The following is a 16,401-nucleotide window of genomic DNA, read 5'->3' as shown; positions in this document are numbered from 1 at the left end:
CAAATTTTTAAGAAATGAAATAATGTTCCTGGTATATTATGGGTTCCTAAGTTCTAGAGCTTGCCAAATTCATTCAGAGATGTGGCATTGGTTTCGAAAGTGTTGGTATTTTTTATATATTCGGTAATTATGTGATGTACCGTTGATAGAACGCCACATGTTTACATAATGTAAATTTAATTTTACTAATACGATTATTCAGATTTATTACACTTAACATAATTGTCTATATAATAGTATACAACAATAACAGTTACCAACACCAATTGATAAATTACTATGTTATCTTTCTTATATTAAGTTAAAATCTCTCAGGAATGTACTTGTTGAATAGTTTAAGAACACTATAGGTACTCAGTACTCGCTATATTCTTGTTTATTTTATTGTACATAAAACTAAATTATATAAGTCTTATTGAGTGATACAGTCTTATTCACCATTATTCATGTATCATGCCATATTCTGACTAATAACTAATAAACAATTTAAATCATATAAACAGTATATTACCTACATTGTTTTATAGATTAGGTTATAGGCATTTTTTTTTTAATTAGCTCCAACGACGAGTTTGACCTAATTAAGATATTTGATTATAATATACCTATACATTGTACGCTATAATATTATACTATATAACTTCTATATTGATTATAATATATGTCGATTTAAGGTTCTGAACTTTGGTTTTACCATAATAATTATGATACCGTTTTTTTTTCATTATTTTAGTTCCATTATTTGCGTAAAGTAGAGAAATAACGTGGACTAACTGCAAGTCTTCAACCCGGTACATACCTACCTATTCATATAAATATTTATGAATAAAAAGTAAATAAATAATATTGAGTGAGTTTGTTGTTATAACAGGTGTTTATTCTCACCAATACCTATATAATAATTACACATTTAATACTTAAAAATTAAATTTTTAGTTTCATTTAAGATTTTCTCTAATAAAATATATATTATTTTTATAAATTTATTTTTTTTGTACTCCCTATTTTAAACTTTATCATTTTGAACTAAAAACAACCTTCACCTAGATTAAGAACATTTTTATTGATTTCATTTTAGTCGACACTGCTTGTTCAGGATTTTAGATTTAAATATTATAAGTTATAAAGCTTTTTATCAGCGTTATAATGAGTTTCACTAAAGCTTTTATGTACATTTCATCGGCATTGGTTATATTGAAATCTAAAAAGATAAAACACTCACGTACATGTCTAATAAGTTACCACTTGACTAGAAGCCAAAAAATATGTCTCCGAACGATTGCCATGATAAATATATTTTAATGATTGAAATTAATTTAAATGTAATATCTAATTTACGTCACAACTCGGATTCAAGCAAAAAAAAAATTGAAATATGGATTAAAATTCAAAATAAACAAAATTCTTTTTTTAGGAATACACGAGGTTCAGCATTATGTCTATTTTTATAAAATTAAATAATAAAGTAATAACAAACTACGTGATAATATAAGTGTCTACTCATATAATTATTTTTTTTTCAATCTAACTATAAATAAAACAAGAATAATATACCTAGCAACCACTTGTAATATAATACTTTTATCGCTTGAGTGTGGTTGGTAAATATTTATGATAAAGTGAGTAGTTATCCTCTCATTATTATGCACACTAACTGATTTTTATAACCATCACACTCCATATATTTTATTAATTCATTTTTAATTCCTAAAAACGTATAATATTATTTTTATACTTAAAAATAAAATAATTTATTACGTGGATAGGGGATTGGAATTAGTAAGTTACTCATATCATAAATTAAATATACTATAATATAATAAACTGTATATATACTGTATATTTCATCTCTGCTCATATTAAAATAGTGGATTTTAATGATAAATATGAAAAATAATTTATAAATGAATATGCAATGGAAATGATAATTGTAGGTTTTTTTTCTTTGTTCGCCGTTCCATAGCACCTCAAAATATAACGGAGTTTATTTTTTCCTATTCCTATAATTATACAAATTCATTTTTTTTTTAAAGTACCTAATATATAACTGATGTCTCACAGTAATATGCTATATTAAAGTATTTAAGGAAAATTAATCCATGCCAAGAACATTAACAACATGTTGTTAAGATCACTTGTAGACCTAAGCATACAAATATATATATAAAAAACTAAAAAGGGAAAGTATAGATATTAGATAACTTTTCTGTTGGGAAGAAGTTGAGTGTACCTTATCATTATCATTCATAAGTCACTGTAATGGATATGCTCAATTTGAATTCAATAATAAATTAATGCATACGAAAACCAATTCTGAACGGAAACGGTCTGTCAGCTTATTATCATTAAATATAATGTTTAATTTATTTATTTATCCAAGTTTATATGTTATTTAAAATTGTTGGTTCCAGTATAAATTATTTATAAAGCATCTCTTGTTAAATTTGCAAGTCTTCACTTTATAAATTGAACACAATAAATTTGAACTATAAAATAGTTTGACAAATTTCCCAAATTTGAAGAAATTTTGTCAAAATAGAACCTTTAATGTTTATACAAATTGTGCATATGTATCTTTAATATTTTTTGATTTCTATCAACAACTTATAAGATAAGGAACCTTGTATGTTTTTTTTTAATCTACATTTATAGAAAAAAAAAATAATAAAAAATAAGCAAATACCTATGAATAGCTCAAAATATTTTAAAAATTGTATCTTGTACATAAAATACTAGTATAAACATCTGGAAATTTTATTTTTATTCGTGGTTCGTCGACAGATTTTTTTTATATATAAGTTTGAAATAGGTACCTATCTATCTGATAATATTTCAGGCCAGACATACGAAATAACCAGTGTCGCTGCCGCACTACTGCACCAGTTAATAATATAGAAACATATGCAGCAAGTAAATACCACGGCAGAAACAATTATTAATTATTTGTAAAAGATAGCTAGATAAAATAGGTCCAATAGTAAAATTCGAATTCAAATACTATTGATGAACAACAGCCAACGGGCAAATAAACGTATACCCAATATGATAATGGCCAATTATAGTCAATACTTAATTGGTAAACAATGATCATGATGTAACAAATCAAACAAGTCAACACTGCACTATGCAAAACTTGAATGAAGTATTATCAGATGTTGTGCATTTGTATACAGCCGTATATATAGCTACTGCATAGATTTGTAATAACTAATAATACACTGGGTCATCATTTTATTGGACCTAACACATTTGGGCCATTTTTTTATAACCTATACTATTTTGGGTAGATATGCAGTAGAACTCTGTATGGACTGGACTGGACGGGCCCTGAAGCTTGCTTGGACAGACTCGGGCATGCACTTAGTGTGAGTTGTCCGGGCGTATGAGCTCATATTTCAATTACGACGCAATTCTAACTTTAAAAAAAATATCGGTATATTTAATACACAATCGACATTAACCAATTTTATGTTCTAATACGGTTAGGTTGTGCCAAGATGAGCAATTTTAGATTCTGAGTGGATCAACGAAAGTATTGATTTTACAGAGTGTGTTTTTTTTGTATGTCTGTGCACTAGATAAATTGTCGAAATAATGCTTCGATTTTCAACTTCTGCAGTATCTTTTCTAGCGTTAAAGTGAATCTAATTAGACAATTAGTGCATTCGGGAGTCCAAAATTCGAAAATCTCAGTCTAGTTTTCAAAAGCGACTTGAAAAACAAAAACACGAAGACCTTAAATACATGAAATGCTCACTGAATTTTTATTTTGGCTTACTTTCCTATGCCCAATAAAATTTAAAAAATATATTGACTCATTTTGACTAATTTATAGACATATGCAATTGTCCATTAGTATTAGATTTTTTTTATATTAAGTAATGTCAATAAAAAAATTTTGCTCAGTCAAAAAACTTGAAAAAGCAGTAGAATGTTCCTCTTAAGTTTTTGTAAGTGTTAAATTAAAAAAAAGTTGAGCGTAAATAGTTTTTTATGAGGATCTGAAGTTAGAATTTTACAAAATTCTCTAAAATCATGAATATTTATAAAATATTTTGAGTTAGAAATTCATAAAATTGTTATCCCTAGGATTTGATAATTTAAAACAAGATTCCTCATAAGTTTGTCTACAGGAAAAGAAAATTCAATTTTTACGAATATTTGAAATTCAAATTTTTACTACATCGGATAGGCATTCGCTCGATTTTTTATGAAACGGTTTCTTTATTTTGTTGTACCTATCTAATTAAAAAACGAATGACTGTAGATACTTGAAATTAACAGCTAATGATTATTCTTTTTTAGCTGTCTACGAAAATTTAAAATTTTTCAGTTTTTTTTCAATAAATGTCAAAAAAATTGTATAGGTACATTCGGTCAAAAAGCTTGAAAATTTAAAACAAGGCTCGTATACATTGTTACAATATTAGTTTAAAAATATTAAATATACATATTATGCACTATATTTTTATAAGCATTTTAAATTAAAATATTGACAAAATATATCATTATTTGTAAATTATTTTGTAGTTAAAAATGTATAAGATGTTTAATTTTTGTATCCAAAACAAGAAAATTGAAAACAAGTTTCCGCGTAAGTAGTTTATACTGTAATCAAAAAATCTATACACAATATATAAACAAGGTTTTTTTATTGGAATTTTAATTCAAAATTTGGACGAAATTAAATATTGAAACGAAAATAAAGATTTAAGTTATTTTATTGTAATTTAAAAATTAAAAGTATTATTCCTAGTTGAAACTTTAAAAATATATTATTATATTTGATACTTACAATGATACTTTTAAAATGCAATTTTTTCGTTAATAATGAATTTAACCTACTATAATACACCAGGTCACTAGTATACTAATTCCTAATAATAAAATAAATTACTATCATACAATAATATCATACAATTTATTTATATATAATGATAATAATTATTATTACATAGGCTGACATATTTTATACATATTATTTTTTTACTGTATTATGTGCCAATGTTCTTCGTATGAAATAAATAAATAAATATACCTATTATATTGTTCGTATATTTTTCGTATTTTAATTTGAAGACAGCATAGATAGAAATCTGTTTTTTAATAGCTCTTTTCTTATAGTTATTCGTTTGTTAAGCGACAGGATTGGATGCCACATCACTATAGGTACCTTATATTCTAGAATGGTTTGGACTAAGGTGAAAATATCAAGTATACGATGAGCTAGATGAGATGTTAGAGTAGAGAGCAAAAGAAACTGTGGGTGTGAGATAGATACCTAGGACTTTTAGTAATAAAAACACGATCAAAAAGAGAAATTTTAAGGTAATAGAAATAGAAGTGGTGGAGAGGTGAGTACAATCTTGAAAAAAGGGCATTATTATTATTATACCAAATTTATACTCGAATCCGTATCAAAATCATCAAAAATAAAAAATGATTAGTTCATTTTTGTTAGTGCATTGTTGAGAATTTATAATGCATCTTTATGGTTAAATATAATTTATTGTTATTGTGAACATTTAGAATTACTTTGACACATACTTAACTAGCTCACATAACGACAATAGAACATCGCGGGGGTATAGCTCAGTGGTAGAGCATTCGACTGCAGATCGAGAGGTCCCCGGTTCAAACCCGGGTGCCCCCTTAAATTTTTTGCAATTTATTTTTAATAAAATATTTTAATATTCTCATCGATAATTCAAATAGTGGGGCAAAGAAGTTATTTTAAACGAATTCTTGTATTAAAAATTTAAAAGCAGTAATTTATAAATGACAAATATAAAATAATAATATTAGATTACCACTCACTCGAATTCGTATTATCGCGCGCATTCTAGTGGACAGTTTAAATACACACTTAAATTGATACTAGATGGCGCAACTAATTATACTGAAAATTAATTTCCACGTATATACAAATATACAAATTATTACAATTTAATATAATGTAAATGTAAATACAATTTATTTTATTTTATGAAAATATTTTTTCACATATTACTACAATGTATTCATATGCTAAATGTTCTTATTTGCTAACTTTTGGTTTAAACGTGAAAATCAAAAAACAAGTGGCAGCTGTAAACATTTGTTGTTACCCCGTGATCGGAAGATTTTTGAAGTCCGTACTAACGATGTTTATTAAACTACAACAAAATAACTAAAATTGTTATTACGGGTTTAAATGTCCAATTTAATCAACATTTGAAATGTTGAACAGTGTTGACCGATAGGCAAGTCGCAAACGGAAACATTGATGACGGATCGGTCGCTAAGCGCCGTCGCTTCGTGGGATTTTGCGATCTCCACTGTTAGAAGAAATTTTTTTCGTTGAGTGTTCCAACTGTCGAATATCCACTAAACGCACCATCGTCCTTATTGTGATACGTATTAAAATTATTTTATAGTTTAACATCGAACAATAATTATTGAACATTTTGTTATATCTTGACAAATAATAACACTACATTTTCCGCGACTTTGGGTTTACTTGTGGAATTAACTCTTGAAATCCATTATCTACTATTAAGGTCTATTAAAGTCGTTATCGTTAATCATGTAGAGACAGACTTTCATATTCAAGGCTGTCAAAAGCAAGTCGTTTTTTCGTGCATTTAGACCAATAAGCGGAAGAAAAATAAATATATTTCTAGAAGTCCAATTTTAATTTTAAAAAAATATTAGAAAATCTTGGATTTTTGGGAATTAATTTTTTTTTCAGCAACACTTACTCTTTACTCTTTTAAGTAAAAGAAAATTGAAAAAAAAAGAAAATTAATTTGGTAGTATACTAATTAAATTTAAAAACAAATTGAAAATCCGTTTTTAACATAACCTAGAAAATAGAATAAGGAATTCAAATATGTTTTCAAAATTAAAATCATTCTTTTGGTACTGGGTGAATTTATCTACCTACAACTGTTTTTTGAGTTTTTCGCGTCGAAACTTTTTTGATCGAAAAATATAGTGACTGCGTGTAACTACTTTACGGATTTCCAAGAATCTTAGCTATAGTTTATTTTTAATTACATAAGGTGTTAGGGGAACTCACTAATGATCAGTCACTACACACACAGTCACACTTCACTCACGATGGATATAGGATATTGCTTAAATCCAACCTCTTAAAAATGGTTCGCTTTCAACAGCCTTAGGCCTTAAGTTGATACTTTTATAGAGATAAGAGGTGGACGATGAGAATGCCTGTAGGTACCAATAGAGTACCTATCGAACGAGTAATATGAATGTTGATAAGTCTTTCGTGAAATAAATGTCTTATTTATTAAACTTTTGAGGTCTACGCGCGGATCTACTCAATAGTACGCATAATACATTTGATGGTTTTAAGTTTTGAATTTTATTCTTACAACTTACTAACCATGGTATACCTCACACTGCCACTGTTGGCTTGTAAAATTATTAAGATGCAGAAATAGGTACGACTTATGAGTAGTAGTAAAATGTCGCTATCAAATTATTAGTTTCAAAAATAATTAACGTTGAAATATGTTACTGTTGATTTTACTGCGTTATTATTATTAAACTAATATCAACAATATTATATTTAATGATAATTTTTCCATTTGTTATTATATTACAACAGTGGCATAACCAGGATTTTGCTTTGGTGGTGGTGGAGAAGGGGGTTGATAATTTTGTTACATAAGGAGGGGGGGGGTTAACTAGGCCACTAGGGATGCTCATAAGTTTGATATTATGATACCTTTGGTATACTGCAGGTATGAGACGGACAAAACCTGTTAAAAGTACTTAAAACAGTTGTGACAATTTTCTTTTTTTTTTTTGTTACTGTTTCAGTCATATTAAATATTAAAATTTAGTACATACATGTACATTTGAAATTATTGTTAATATAATATATAATATACTTAGTTAAGGACTAAGGTAAGGTCTTTTGGTCTGGGAATTCATTACAATTTGTGCACAACCAAAAACACTGGTGTAGTTTCGCCTATGCATACGACTTACGAGTTTAATATAGTGTTATAGTGGATACAATGAATTCCATTAAAATTTTTTACAGTCCATTCGACAAGCCACAAGGCCGCATCCACCAATAATATCAATATGGGATATTATTATAACATAAGGGTCAATATTTCTATGTTTTTTTTACTATAAATTAAACGAATGATGGAATGACTGCACCCTTAGCGGGGAATATTATCGCGTTTTTTAAAGGTTTTAGGTTTTTTTATGTATTAATTTATTATGTATGCCCCTCCATAGCTATCTTCTCCCAACGACTTACTCTTATTACATTTATGTATAATATATTCAATGTTGTATTTATAATAAATATTATTAACGCTGGGTCTCATGGGTGACGTATGTATAGTATAATTGCAATACAATTAGTGCAAATATTTTTGAACTAGGACAGCGGTTGAGTTGGAAGTGACCCAGCACCTTGTTATCATACTTACAGAGGTTAAAATAAAAATAATTTTAACTCGATGGTTTTTAAGCAGTTCATTTAAGTTACTCATAAAAATATTAAAAAAAAAATGTATTTAATTAATTAATTAAAAAAATAAAATATATTACCTAGAAGTAAATTGTGTATTTCCACACACAACAAAATATCAAGTTTTTTTAATGTAATTAGTTAAAAAGTGTTTCTATAGTTATTTTGACATAATAATCATCATATACACATAATATAATATTACGCACTAGAAGATTTTTAGTATAGGCAAACATTGTTTTATGTATTATATCCTCAGTCCTCACACATATGACATATTACATTTAATCAAATCCCGTCTAAATAATTGAAACATATTATGGTATTATACAGCCAGTAAAACAACGAATCTTGAATAATTGTAATTTAGATAGTGCATTATATAGATGGCCTTGTAACTATTATGTACAGCTCGCAGGCGTTATTATTGCTGCTTTCATAAATTTATATCTTGTAGCACGTAGTTAGCGTAAATATTATTCTTATGCAGTACTAATATGTTTATCTGATATAAATTATGTTGAAAACATAAGTACATTTCTGATTTTTTTTTTCAACAGATTGTAATTTAGTATATTCAGTATAATTTAGTATATGATAGTGTAGTTAGGTTTAAATAATTGTCATTGATTAAAGATCAGTGAAATCACTGGCGTTTATCAGTGTTTCAGTATTTTCTTATAAATTAATTTTGTTAAGTCCTATTAAATGCCAAGTGATTACAAATATCTGATTTATAATAATTATAATAACAGCTACTGCAGGAATTAACAAATTGCGTTCATTTAAATTTAAGTAACGATGGTGTCTTTATAATATAGTTTTATAAAATTATGTCAATTAATAAATAGAATACTTTTTTTTTAATTTAAGATATGTATGTTTTTTTACTGCTGTTTTGATAATATATGGTACCACTACCTAAATATTAAAGTTTTCGTAAAAAATGCTACTATACTACCTACCTTGCAGAATTAATTGTACTACGTATTACACCAATAAATATAAATATTTCAATAATGATCTTTTACTTTACCAATAAATTATTTTCAGAAAATATTTATAGTTTGCTTTGTTTAAATTATTATAGTGATGTCATAAAGTTTTATCAGAAATAATATATATTAGTTAATTTATGATCATCTCGTTTGGAGATGATGATCAATATTAATAATATTACGAACTTATATTTATTTATATATCATTTCAAACTTCTAAACAAGTACTTAACTATAATACGCCGTGATACTTAAAAGTAGGTACCTAATATTTAACTAACCCAAATCAGGTAATCAATCATAAAGTTGAATAGTCTTACATAGATATAAAAATAAAAATATTTAACCATATCAAATGTTCTTTATAGCTACGTAAGTTCTGAAACCTAAACTCCAAGTCCATAAACACTAAGGGATATCTATGATTTTTTTGTCTGGAGATCTTTTTGAACAAAATAAATTTGATAATAAAGTAATCGTAAAATGAAAGAAGAACACAAACTAATTTCATAATTTTTTAGTCATAAACTCATAAATAATAATATTTTGCTAACTATATAAACTATTGAAATGTTTTTAAATCACATGTAAATTTGTTAGAAATAACATTTGAATGTTTAATTGAATATGGACATCATTTAAATTAAACATGTAGGTATTTCATTTTAAATTAGATAATTAATATGGTTATTGGTTGATAGTTAATGGATGCTATTTGATATGAATTTAAATCTATACAAAAGTTATATTGAAACATCAAATACCTGATAAATTACAACCCTAAAATAGGTGATTTTTATTTAATACAAGTAATTCTACCATGGAATATGGATTGAAAATATTTTATAATAATTAAATGTTAAACGGCCAGTATATAAACTACAAGCAGTTTCGGGTATCCCGATAGAATAAAGTGAAAATTATAGAAAATCTATAGTAGAAACATGCATTTTTTTCTTTACACCTTGCACAATTGCACATAGTAGAATAATTTACAATACCATAGCTGTATTGCATGGAGTTGCTCAGGGATAAAATATGAAACGGTGGTAGATTGCAATGAGTAATTTGTATGATTAATATTAACCCTTTAAGCTCATACATTAATTTTGAATCTAAAGATTGAGATAATTGTGGGGTCCAAAGAAGCCACCAGTTAAACTCCTCGTATTCTCAGGATTTTTATGGTATAACATGTTTCAGCTAATTTTTTATCAGTAAAAAAAACGTGGTTTTAAATGATTTAGAATTTGATTATGGTTATCAAAATCGATCTTACAATATCCCTAGAACAAGTGTTGACATGATACTATTCATGTAACGAAGTGATAGCGGTACATAAACAATTTTTTATCAGCATAGTATACATACCACTTTGTTTGATAAAACGACCAACTAATTCTTAAAATTAATGTTTTTAGCTATATCAAACAAATAAGTACATAATTTAAATTCTTATAGGTATATTTTACGTATATTTTGTATCACTTTTCAACAATTATATTGTTTTACATGAGTAATACATAAAATAAATGAGATACCTATAAAATAAAATGTCTTTAATCAATAACACTTAGATGGTGGATACCTTATAACCGTTTCATTCTATAGTAATTATGATGTATTATTTGTTATTATTGTCATGAGTGCAAAGATGATACCTGAGAACAATTGAATTAATCTGTACAATTATTAAACATATACTTACTACTTAATAGATTATAATTGTAATTTGTTACTCCTGCTCATTGTTATAAGCAAAATTGTTGTTACAACTTGAAGTTTCTGAACAAACAATTTCAAAGTTAAGTGTTAACATAACTACATAAGGCAATATTATGAAGTTATTAAATTGAAATTATTATTATAACATAAATTATAGAGATAGTTTTATTTCTAGATTTATTTTGAGTTAAAGAAAAATATCATGACCCTTTATAATTTGATGCTATATATTCAGCCATCATCTATGGGAGGATGTAGTTAGACATTTTATCAAGGGAGAGGGAGGTGCAACCAAGTGTATTTTTAAATTGTTATCACAATTTAAAATGTTGTTAAACGTTAATATATTTGTTAGCTATATAATCAGGAATACGGAGAGAGATGAGGAAATTCTTCCCTGTACCCTTGGCTGTACCCTTGATCTTTAGGCCTAGAATTTGATATTAAAAATATGGTTATACAAACAAAAATGTTATAAATAAGTACATAAGAATAGTAATCGACTTCTTAATGTATTTAGATGAATAAAATCATCTTATAGGTGACCGTTAGTTTGATTTTATAATCGATATGCCTAAACAATACACCTTGCGCCCTCGTCTTTAATATTTAATTGCTGTTAAAATCCTGTGGTTTTATTCTTACATTCCTTCGGCCGATCTGAGATCCATAATAATATATTTGTGCAACATTTCGCGTCAATTTATTAAAAACTGTGGATTTGCATATTATGCATCATTTCATAAAAAAAACAATTTTTTTTATAACTTTCTATTAACATGTATAGCCGAACTATCTATCGTTTTCATTTTGTTTCGGTTTGAAATATTCTCAATTGTTTTTTGTCATAATCGGTCTGGTATTTTTTTATATATTTATAATTTATTAACCTACCCCAACCATACACTTTTCCTGTAATATATAAAATAGCTGTTAGTATATTGCTACACATTTCGACGTTTGTGTTGAATAGCTTTAACCATTACCGAAATCAGTCGAATCGTTCAGAAGTCACACGATCACAACAGACGCACAGAACAATAACCCATATACACCTACAATATTATAAAGAAGACAAGCATATTACGAAACCCTCGCGAAATCTGCAATTTACAAAATTCTAAAGGTCTTACGTGATCCGTCGTGTGCAGCGCGTTAATGGGGTGGTGCGTTTATTATATATTATTTTGTCCAACAAAAGTTTGTATGGTAATAATAACACGACTCGCGTGTCGTTTAGCTCGCTTTGTGGCGCGCACGGTTCGGCGCTATGATATTATATCATCATCACCGTCGCTCGATCGTATCTCGAATAATAATAATAATAAACAAACAATACGAAATCGCGGCGCTCAGAGGTGGTCTGCGTACAATATAATAATAATAATAATAATAATAATAATAATAATAATAATAATAGTAAAAGTAATGCACGCGCGTCGCAACCCTTAACGCGGCGGTGGCCCGGGCCGACGACTGCGACCCCTGAAAAACGTCGGCGGAGGTCTGCGGAAGTGCCGGCGCGTACGCGTCAACGAGTGGGCACGTGTTGGCCCACATACAATATATATTGTCGTATACACATACGCTCAGGAAACGTATAATAATATGCGTAAACGCCGTTCGTCGGCGTCCGTGCGTGATGCGTGGATTCGCGTGCGTGAATTTTGCGTAGTGCGGTAGGTGCCTAACATTATATCATTATAATATATCGACGAGGTAGATGCGGCGGGGACCACCCTGCGCGACACTTTTGCCACCGCCGTTTACACGGCATGTCGGCATATAAATAATATTATAATATATAGCGCGTGATTTCGCTCGAATTCTAATTTACACTACATATATTTTAGTGTTTATAATTTTATGGATCGTTATTCCATTAGGTTGACTGTCGAAATTTCATATTGCTATCTCAGTTAAAATGTAACAATTGTATTTCTTCGAGAACGGTTTCCGTATAACGAATCGCATTGTTAGATGCATTATTTTGATCAAAATATTGTGCTATCAATTGAATATATTTTTTTTTAATGACTACGTGTAGTAAATTTTGTATGGGGCTGATTCAAAATTTTAATAAAATATGTTCAAAGTTTTGTCTCGAATAAAGTAGAAACATTGTTCTAAGTTCTGAACGTAGGTAATTGATTTGTTTTTAGGATTTTTCAATTTATTTTATTTGTTAAACTTGATTTTTTAATTGGTTTTGGAATTAATGTCGAAATATATTTTATATTTTAGTATTATTGCTATTTGAAAGCGCGCAATTGGCAGGGTAGGAATCTGCCGTCATGGTAATGACATAAACACAAAGCATTTAAGGCTCAAGCTTATAGTTACGTCGTTTATGCGGCTACACCACCCCTTATTGTATATTATTAGTTATTACAGTTTGTTATTATTTATACATATTTACGGTTATAAAATATAAATTATAATCACATCATTTCCTTTATATTGTTGGTATATTAATATTGCCTCTCAACTCACACTACCTTCCAACGTAACATTTTTAAGCAGCTTTTTCGATCTATTTGTATAATACCTGTAGATTTTTACATTAAAAAACAGGTTTATGCTTAATTTGCTGTATGCTCAGAATGTTTTAGATTTATTTAATTTACGTGGCGGGCCTATTTCACGCTCATAAGTTTTTCGTAGAAAAACGTAGAATTGCATTATTTTACTCATTTTCCCAAAAAGCAATTTTTCAATGTTGTTTCACCTTTTAGTATTTTAGTCTTTAAGTGCTATGGCCCATAATTAATTGTATTATACCTAAGTATACAGAATAACCTTGTGCCCTTATATTACACGTATTGTATATATGTCCGTTTATCGCCACTTGTGTTGTCTGCACAACGACGTGGTTATCACCATCGTTATTAATATACCAATACCTATACATACTAATATAATGTTAAACATGTATTGCAAATTTGTTTCAACTATTTCAGTATGTTTTTGACTTAAGATTATATAATGGATATTCATTAATAAATGTTAAATTTTATTTATAATAAAATAAATTTATGTTTTAAAATAACGAAATATATTATTATAATGTTGTTAAAAAAACAAAGTATTCATTCAACATTGTAAACTTATTTTTATGATATGAATCGAATGGCTAATTTAAGTACATATTGTAATTTAATAATATCTAATAAGTAATAACTAATACAATTAATAGTACCACACTACCACCTAATACATACCTAGTGAATTAGGTTAAAAGTAATAAGGAATAATGAAAACGCATGAGTGCGTCTTACCAGATAAGTCGGTGAACATTGGACGTTGATCGAGATTAGCGGACTATTTATTATTTAAGAGCATCGTACAAAAGCGTTCTCACTCTTTTAATTTGGTTCGTGTGCACTGTACAGTTTTTAAATCTAGCTTATTTACAGAGACCTAATATTGTTATGTTATAACATTAAGTTATATGTTCTCATTGATCCATATGCCATATATACAAAAGCTACAATTAATATTTCATGTTGATTTTAGTTATATCTGTTTATGTGTCTTAGTCATAAAATATTATTATTGTTATTAATAGGTATTGATTTTTGTATTTTCGATACTTCTTTCGATCTTCAACATTATAGTTATTGTACACTTTTCCTTATTACTTCATTTTGTGTTACGATTTGATTGAATAGCCTCATATGATAAAATGATAATATATTATGATAAACTCTATATTAGTATATTTATTCTCATTGTATACAGGTAAAAGGACATAACTCAGTGACGCCCCTGCATAGATCTATTTATCGGAAGTAAAATGGAGGACGAAAACTCAAGACATAAACTTAGTCTTTGCATATTATAGTTTTAAATTGATAATTATGAAATATGTATTTATTTTTATAAGTAGATATATGTTCTAAAAGGACGTCATACCCACATGCCACTTACTAGGTTATCGCTATGTCACTTATGTATAGCATAGCAAATTTTTACGTTCAGAATAACCCATTTACCCCCTATACAGTAGTGCAGTTATTATTTATATATATTTTTTTTTTTTTTTTCTTTATTAGTAATACACAATCTGTACACAATCGGCACAATAAGAGTATGAGCTGAGACACAATAAAAAAACATGAAATTATGAGCTAAGAAGCCACCCACCGATGACACTTATGTTTATTTATATATAATTTTAATATTATAGTAAATTAATATATTACACAACTCAAAAGTTATAATATTATTTAGGGTCTCCTTTAGGATTTTTTCGATATTTTAATTTTGAAATAAGTTATGACTGCAGCTTATGAGTATTTTAAAATTTAAAAATATTTATTTTTAAGATAACAAAGTACATAATATACATTTATTAAATTGTAACCTAATTATAACTAGAAAAATATACATATTACAGAACAGCGTGTAGATTCTTAATTAATTGTAGGTGGGTAATAAGCGATCCATTAAATAAATTAAATAAATTATAAGTATTTAATTTGAGTTTTTTTTCGTATAATTACCTATAGTAGGTATTTGGCTTTTTAAAATCATTGATGCCAAATATTTACCTAATAATTGTTATGTTCAACAAATATTAAAACAAAGACGCAAACCATAATCAATCAAATTAAATTAAAATAAGGAACCTATCTATAGTTTAAAATATTAAGACTGTAATGACCTAGTAGACTTAGAAGTTGAAGCCATTATTCAATAAAAATTAGTTTATAATATGATCGTTTGTAGAATGTCCATTAGAAAATATAAAGGTATATATTTAAAAGCTTAATATAGATAGTTTTTTTTACGGATTTTCCGTTTTTCTCTAAAATGTTTCAAAAATCTTTACTTGTATACAAATCGATACCCTAAGCTCTACTTTGAAAATCGTTACCTAAATAATAAGTTAATAACAACTACAGTTATAAAAATGTTCATCACTAAAATTGTATTTATATAAATGTATTATCTTAAACAATATTATTATCATTATGGATAGGTAATGTATGTGTGTGTGATTGTTGCTTAATATTTGTTCGTTAATTGTGTTTATGTTTATCAATCATTTGTTAAATAAGGTTAATTTAGATAAAACAAGTTTTACTTTTTGAATAATTCTACCCACGTGGTTTAACAAATTACTTATGTTTATTATGTTGCGTTGTACGCAAAATATACTTTGTATCAAAAATAATA

The 16,401-nt window shown here is 27.4% G+C and overlaps 1 protein-coding gene and 1 non-coding gene across 2 annotated transcripts in view; one reads left to right on the top strand and one right to left on the bottom strand.

The window, feature by feature from the left end:
* LOC111036895 (cGMP-dependent protein kinase, isozyme 2 forms cD4/T1/T3A/T3B) overlaps window positions 1-16,401 on the bottom strand; it is a 123,416-nt gene that overhangs the window by 90,628 nt on the left and 16,387 nt on the right. The window lies entirely within an intron of this gene.
* Trnac-gca lies at window positions 5,582-5,653 on the top strand. The gene has a single exon. It is a non-coding gene; the product is annotated as a tRNA-Cys (tRNA).

The sequence above is a fragment of the Myzus persicae genome, unplaced genomic scaffold, assembly GCF_001856785.1.
Source record: "Myzus persicae strain clone G006 unplaced genomic scaffold, MPER_G0061.0, whole genome shotgun sequence".
In the NCBI taxonomy this organism is placed as follows: Eukaryota; Metazoa; Arthropoda; class Insecta; order Hemiptera; family Aphididae; genus Myzus; species Myzus persicae.
The sequence above is the reverse complement of the archived record's forward strand: the minus strand, read 5'-3'. Positions and strand labels throughout refer to the sequence as shown.